Source organism: Tasmannia lanceolata, unplaced genomic scaffold (assembly GCF_043159265.1).
Source record: "Tasmannia lanceolata isolate RefF3 unplaced genomic scaffold, GAP_Taslan_0.1 ptg000003l, whole genome shotgun sequence".
Taxonomy (NCBI): domain Eukaryota; kingdom Viridiplantae; phylum Streptophyta; class Magnoliopsida; order Canellales; family Winteraceae; genus Tasmannia; species Tasmannia lanceolata.
Window position 1 is genome coordinate 8,410,903 of NW_027518680.1, and position 7,569 is coordinate 8,418,471.

The 7,569-nt window shown below is 37.2% G+C and overlaps 1 pseudogene; it reads right to left on the bottom strand.

The window, feature by feature from the left end:
- Positions 1-891: 891 nt before the first annotated feature.
- LOC143864767 (G-type lectin S-receptor-like serine/threonine-protein kinase LECRK3 pseudogene) lies at positions 892-1,587 on the bottom strand (annotated as a pseudogene).
- Positions 1,588-7,569: the final 5,982 nt, after the last annotated feature.

Below are 7,569 nucleotides of genomic sequence, written 5' to 3' on the forward strand. Positions count from 1 at the left end.
CGCCAGTAAGGTTGATCTCTGGTGGGGATCTAGTGCCCAACCTACCAGTGGGTGAGTACACTGGACGTGATCACGTAGACCGGTCAAATTTTATCTACCCGTAAGGTTGATCTCGGGCGGCCAGTAGGGAGTCCTCTGGCTATTGATATTGTGACATTGCGCACTTTTGGACCTGTGAGTCCTGCGAACGAGTGTTCGCCTTGGGTTACGCTACTTGCCAATAAGGTTGGAAATTGGCCACAGAGAAGACTGTTATGTTTGAAAATATATTACTGTTAAGTATTTGATTTCCAAGTGGAAAAATGCAAAATCAAGTGTTTGAAAATATATATTCTTGTCATTGATTTCCAAGTGAAAAACTGCATAACCGAGTGGTTGGAACTGTTTTGTAAAAACATGTATTTTTCTTATATAGCTTATGTAGAAATGATCTTTTTAATTCTTATCAATTTCTGCATTGGCTAAATTTTATGGCATGCTACGTCTTTTCCGCACAAGTTTGTTTTTGTTTTCCTATTAGCTGGCTTGGATTTGGAAAACCGGCTGGGCTGTTAGCTCATTATGTGGTTTAACAAATTTCAGATACAGAGGAGCGGCAGTAGATTTGCTGAGATCAGGCACTTGGATTGGAGCCTAGGAGATTTGTTCTTTATTTCATTGTTCCAATTTAGAAACCTTTGATATTTTATTAAGGTGATTGTCTTGAAATAATTATTGTTGGATTTAGACTTATGGACCTAATCTATATTTGTATTTCATTATGAGACTAAAATTTCCGCATTTATTAGTTACTCTGATTGTTGAGAATAGTTGATCGAAAAAGGAGCCTTGCATGCTTGTGGGGGCGACCCTATGGGCGTGCGGCGGCTGTCACGTGCGCCTTACCTAGAATTATGGGTTCGGGGCGTGACAAATGTACCCTGACTGATTGAAGATCATCTGAGAATTGGTTCCTGCAGTGTGGCTACTCCAGTAAGCATTGTAAAGAGAATTGGTAAGGAGATTTGTTGGGTAAAGCACGAGATTGCCATCTGTTTGGAAACGAAGCTCATACTTTCCGCTCGAGTAGTTGATCTCTGTTTCACGAGAAGATAGCCTGGTGCCCATATCCAATATCTGTGAAGGCAAGATGGTGTCCGTGGAATTATCGAAACTCTGCCAAGTGATACCAGAATTCGAATTCCAGAGCACCAAATTCCCAGTGTCGAGAATGGCAGCAGAGGTGGCACTACGGTTAGTGACTTGAGCCGTCCATATCTCTTGTCCTTGATTATTGCTCAGCACAAGTTGTCCACTGCTCTTCAACTCGACTTTCGATCCATAAAGCACAAGATTACCTCTGTGTGCAGACCAAACTATAGTTTTTTCTGGTACTTTGTCGAACCAGATTGCAAGTAAGAAGAGATTTTTGTCTGCAACAGGTTTGAACCCGAATGCGAAATCACCAGAAGGTGAAACCCATGAAGAATTGTCACTGCTAGAGAGACTAGAGCCCAAACTTATGCTACCATTAGTTTGACCCATGCAAGAAAGGGGAAAAAGAAGAACAAGCAAGAAGAGCAGAGGATTATCAAGAGCAGATGCCATTTGAGATTTAGTATAAATTTTGATTGAACAGAGAAAAGCAATGTATTATTCATTCACCTCCCTCTACTTCGCCCGGGGATTTTGAAAAAAATACAAGAGACTTTTCTCATGCTGACTTCCAAGTCAAGGGTTTCCCATGTCATCTACTCTATATACTGAAACTCAGTGTATAACCCATCTCTAGTGCATTCCGATTAGATCTTGACCGCACGACCTCAAATCTCCCTATTTAAATATTAATAGCCATCTGATCAGTAACTTGCTTTTGAGATGGACGGTCGACGAAAGTTAAACGCAACATTAAACAAGAAGGGTCTCTTAATCAGATATGTTTAGGACCATCCGATTAAAGTGTGATTTTGGGTCTGTGATCAATCCAAGATGAGCCCCACACTATTTATGCACGGTTTTGAGATGTTGAAAATACTTATACACAGCCCTTTGGTGTATAGTTTTAGCAAATGACCATTTCTTACTGGAAGAGTGGGGCCCTTTGTTCGATTGAGATTTCTTCTCATCCTTGTTTGCTTCGTATCAAATCGGATGGTGAAAAACAAGAATCTGGCAATTGAAATTAGAGTTGTAATGACAGAATTGGGTTCCTTATTGACCATTCAACCTGTTCCACCCTTTTCAATTGAAAGTGTCGTTACACCCATTTTATCCCAGAATCCGTAGGAAATAGAAATGACGATAAAGACATTGATTCGTTGTACGCTTGGACACGCATTTGATCTCACACACGCAAATTATTTTCATTTTTTGGGAAGTAATATTCGCCTTTTATTTTTATTTTAACTTAGAAAGCCCCCTCTAGGGTATTTATTAGGACTGCAACTTGGTTGGGTTTTATTCGACCCGAAAATAACATGGGTTGGATTTAGAAATCATGGGTCTTAAGTAGGGTCGGGTTTTAAATTGGAAAACCCGACTAAGTTTTGGGCAGGGCCGGGTTTAAAGAAAAAAAATCCGAAACCGGAGTCAATCATAGGAGCATAGGATTACCAATGACTTTTCCACAAAAGAAACTTGGCTCAGACCCCTTGCTAATAGTCTAATTAATTGCAAGGGGTGTGGAAATATCAATTATTTCCAAAAAGAAAAGGTAAGCATGGAATTGATACTTCCACACCACACTTTGCTATTACGGGTAGGGGTGTAAACGGATCGAATTCGGAGCAGATATGGCTATATCCGAATTCGATTACAGTATACACTATCCGAATTCGGATTCGGATTCGACGGATATTTAATATCTATTACCGAATTCGTATCCGTCGGATATTGTTCGAATTCGGATATTATCCGTATCCGTTTATCCGGTAAATTCGAACATTTTATTGCAGCACTTTATCCTTTTTCTCGTACTTACTCGAATGAATTTTTCAAATCCTAAAACTAGACATCTACATTCTCTTCACAAACCCTAAAATATATGAGATCCTCTTCTTCCTTTTAAAACAAAGGCAGAGAGAGAGAGAGGGAGGCGATGGGGATGGATGATAGTGTTGGTAGTTGTCTTTAGGTGTTTTTTTTTTTTTTTTTGTATACGATGGAATGGGTTTGGGTTATTTTGATGGAATGGGTTTGAGCTATTTTTGTTTTTATTTTATTTTTTTCTAAAAAGAATATTCACTTTTCTTATAGAAACAAAAGATAGTGTGTCATTACTAAAAATAAATATTAATGATATTATTAATAATAAATAAGAAAAGATTTACTTCTCGGATTCGGATGTTAAACGGATCAGATATACCATTTACCAGATTCGCATCTGCTAAGAGCCGGATATCTCATAAACGGATTCGGATAATATCCGCTTGAAACGGATTCAGATAATATTCGCTTTAAACGGATTCGGATGCGGACGGTAATCGAATTTCCGAATATCCATTTACACCCCTAATTACGGGGGACCTGAGCCAAGTTTTGTTCCTTTTCCACGGTCATCAACTTCTCTTTTGAAATGGACGGTCTGCAAATCTTGACCGCACGACCTCAAATCTCCCATTTAAATATTAATAGCCATCTGCTCAGTAACTTCGCTTTTGAAATGGACGGTCTGCAAATCTTGACCGCACGACCTCAAATCTCCCATTTAAATATTAATAGCCATCTGCTCAGTAACTTCGCTTTTGAAACGGACGGTCTACAAATCTTGACCGCACGACCTCAAATCTCCCATTTAATATTAATAGCGATCTGTTCAGTAACTTCGCTTTTGAAATGGACGGTCTGCAAAAGTTAAACGCAACATTAAACAAGAAGGGTCCCACATGCGCGACACGAGAAATGAAAAATAACACGGTTTTGGTGATTTGCCTTTTGATTGTAATGAGCGTGGAATTTTATCCCAGAATTCGTAGGAAGTAAATGACGATAAAGACATTGATCCGTTAGACACGCATTTGATCTCACACACACTGCAAATTATTTTCATTTTTTTGGGAAGTAATATTCGCCTTTTTTTTTTAACTTAGGACAGCCCTCTCTAGTGTATTTATTAGGACTGCAACTTGGTTGGGTTTTATTCGACCCGAAAATAACATGGGTTGGATTTAGAAATCATGGGTCTTAGGTAGGGTCGGGTTTTAAATTGGAAAACCCGACTAAATCTTGGGTAGGGCCGGGTTTAAAGAAAAAACTTCTGAAACCTGACCCAACTCATGGGTGTACTGTGACTTTCTTAAATATCTCTTGAATAGCATAGCACATTATTTTCTAATATATTGATATGATTGTTTTCATTGAGGTGATATGTCTGTGAAACTGTAGTGTCATTCTTAAATTTATACCCATGACATAAATTTAGTTATTTTTTGTGTAAAGATTTGTTTATTTTTGTACAATCTTTAAAATTAGTCACTATCCTACACTAAAAAAATGAAAACCCGATCCGACCTTACCCAACCCGGGAATCTATCTTGGGTAGAGTCGGTTTTACGAATCTCGGGTTTTCCGATAAAAAATTAGACTTGACCCAAGATAATTCTCAGGTAGGGTAGGGCTTTGGAAAGCCCGACCCGCCCGACCCGAGTTGCACCCCTAGTATTTATGACTACTCTTTTACACAAAGGGGATGTCCCAAGCAAAAAAAGGGGGATGAGTATATCATTTCCTTTTTTTTTCCAAACCAACCGTCTAGGGGTGTAAACGAATATTTGACACTTCGATAACCGTCCACATCCGAATCCGTTTAAAGCGAATATTATCCTAATCTGTTTCAAGCGGATATTATCCGAATCCGTTTATGAGATATCCGGCTCTTAGCGGATGCGAATCTGGTAAATGGTATATCTGATCCGTTTAACATCCGAATCCGAGAAGTCCGTTCTTTTATTTATTATTAAAAATAGCATTAATATTAATTTTTAATAATGAGACACTATTGTAGACACCCCATTTTGACTGAACCCCAATATCTTGTTTTAAATAAAAGCCCTAGTAAACTAGTGTTTTAAGGTCCCTAATATCTTCTTAGAATAGATTAGGATCCCAAATAGGTCCCTCTAAAATTTTGCTCAATAAACGAGTGAGGCTTATAGCATAATGTAGTGTAGGAATAAGGGGAGTGAGTTATTGCAATAGGGGTGTGTCCTTATTAACCTCAAGTGTAATAATTATAGGGGTTAAATGCCACTCCGTTTCTTACCTAAGCCACCCCCTGTTGAGTGAAAATGAGTAATAAAATACACACACAAATGTGGTTGTCCAGTTGAGATTTGGGGGGTCAGAAATATCATTCTTATGTATATACCATTGATTAAAGGCATAAAGGGGGGTGAATTAGATCGCCTGTGCCTCGGCCTATTTCGCGGTCTCATCATTTTTAAGCGCGCCCATCAATCGGGAAGTGCCAATATCAGTAACCACCATTTGTGTATGAAAACCAGTGAATGAAAAGAAAGAGGGGATTTTCATTTTCGTCAAGAAAATGTGAGAGAAAAGAGAGAATGAGAGATAGAAAAACCCAAAAATCATCTTCTCAAATCCTAGATCTTTTCTTCTTCGTTTGATTTTTTCCACTGATCGTAATCATCTTCTTCGGCCAGCTATTCCGGCAAGCATTGCGATCTTCTCCGGCCAAGATTCTCTCTGCATATTCCTCCATTTTTTTTCCTAATCTCATTTCAATTTTTTTTCTCACTTTATTACTTCACAAACCCTAGGATTCTTCATTCTTCCTTTTCGAAACCCTAACAGATCCTTCAACCGGTAGATTTTCTTTGCAATTTCTAGATTGAACCTGTTCTCTGTTAAATTTGAGTAAACTTTGCTGATCTAGCAATTTCACTAGAATTTGATCGTTTAGCTAGCTCGGATCTGCATTAGAAATCATCTATCTCATATTTAGACAAAGGAGGAAAAGAGGTAAGTGTTTTGATCAAATTTGATTCGTCTCATTTTTTTTACAGGATATAGTTGTTTCTCTATGAATGTGTCTGCTCTTGGCTATGATCTTAACTTATTCATGCTTTATTGATAGTTTTGTGGTTAATTTGTTATTTAGTGCTTATAACCTTAGGGATCTGATACTATTTTGTTATTTAGTGCTTGAGATTTCATCGAACTGCTCATTGCTCAGTGTAGTTGTTTAATTTGTTAGTAGCATAAATTCTGATGATCAGCTCTTTATCGGATTAATTTGTCTGAAACACAAAGTTCTTATATTCAGTTCTGTTTTCCTCTTGGTTATTGTTGCTCAAAAATCATACAAACTATTTCTCTTGACAAGAAAAGCTTTGAATAATTGTATAATAACTATTTCAACTTCCAGTTCAGTTGTGATCATGTGTATATGCTCATTATCATTAGCCTCTTGTTGATCTTATTATCACTTAAGTCATTCAGGCAGAATAAGAGGCATAAGAGGGATTCATCCTTGAAATTTCATTCAGAGTAAAAAGGTGTTTTGGTGATTCAACGTTAGTAGGTTAATATGAGAATACAAAGTTGTATAAGAAGTTTCTCACAGTAGTATCTTTTGCGCATGCATAGAGAGAATTTAGTGTCAAGTCATTTTGACCTTGGAGTGACTGTATTTATGGAGGCTTGCTCTTAGGTTGTACTTTAGATTATAACATAAGCTTGTAGTGTTCTGTTGATATGAATTTGAATGAGTTTATGATAGGGTGAAGACTACTTTGATACTCCAATTGACAAAACATTATGTGAAGTCTTCTTTATCCCTAACTTGTCATTTGTTTTTTTCTGAATACTTGATAAAATGATAAATAATTCCTTATTTTGTTTAAGCTTGTTCATAACAGTCCCTGTTTTTGTAAAAACCTGGTAATATTCCCTAATGGTCTTTTCTTTTGATAATTGTATAAAGTTAGCTTGTTTGTGGTATGTGATAAAGTTTTGAGTGTATGGTATCAAGAGCATGTCTAATTTTAGTGAGGGATTTTCGGCTTGTGAGAATTCTTTTAAGAGAATAGCAAAGACTGCTTAACATCACCTTAATTTGTCTTGTGACTCATTTGGATCTCTTTCATCATTGCAACCTGAGCTCACTCTAGTTCCTCATTGACTACTCTTCATCCATAGATACCAGGAGATTCTGGTGTTTATTATTGTATCCAGTGGGTGAAATTGGGTGTCTAAATTCTTGCTATCATTGGAGCATGGTGTTAAAAATAATCAGTTGATATATGTTAATAGGTGCAGTAACTTATCTATTTAGAGCCCCTATGTTCACATTCTTTGATGCATTTGATGTATGTTCTTATGTACTTCATGAAGTATGATTACCATAGTTCAGCCATGATCTCGTACACTTTATGAATTCAGTCCAGGTTATCCGTTTGTAATTCAATCCATATTATGCATCTATAGTTCAGTTCATGATATTCATTTTGCTTCGGTCCATCATGTGACTAATTTGTCCATAGTATAAATTTTGATGTTTAGTTCATCATGAGAAGGTCTGACATTAGCACAAAATCATGTATAAATAAATGCATGCACTCTGAGTTGTAT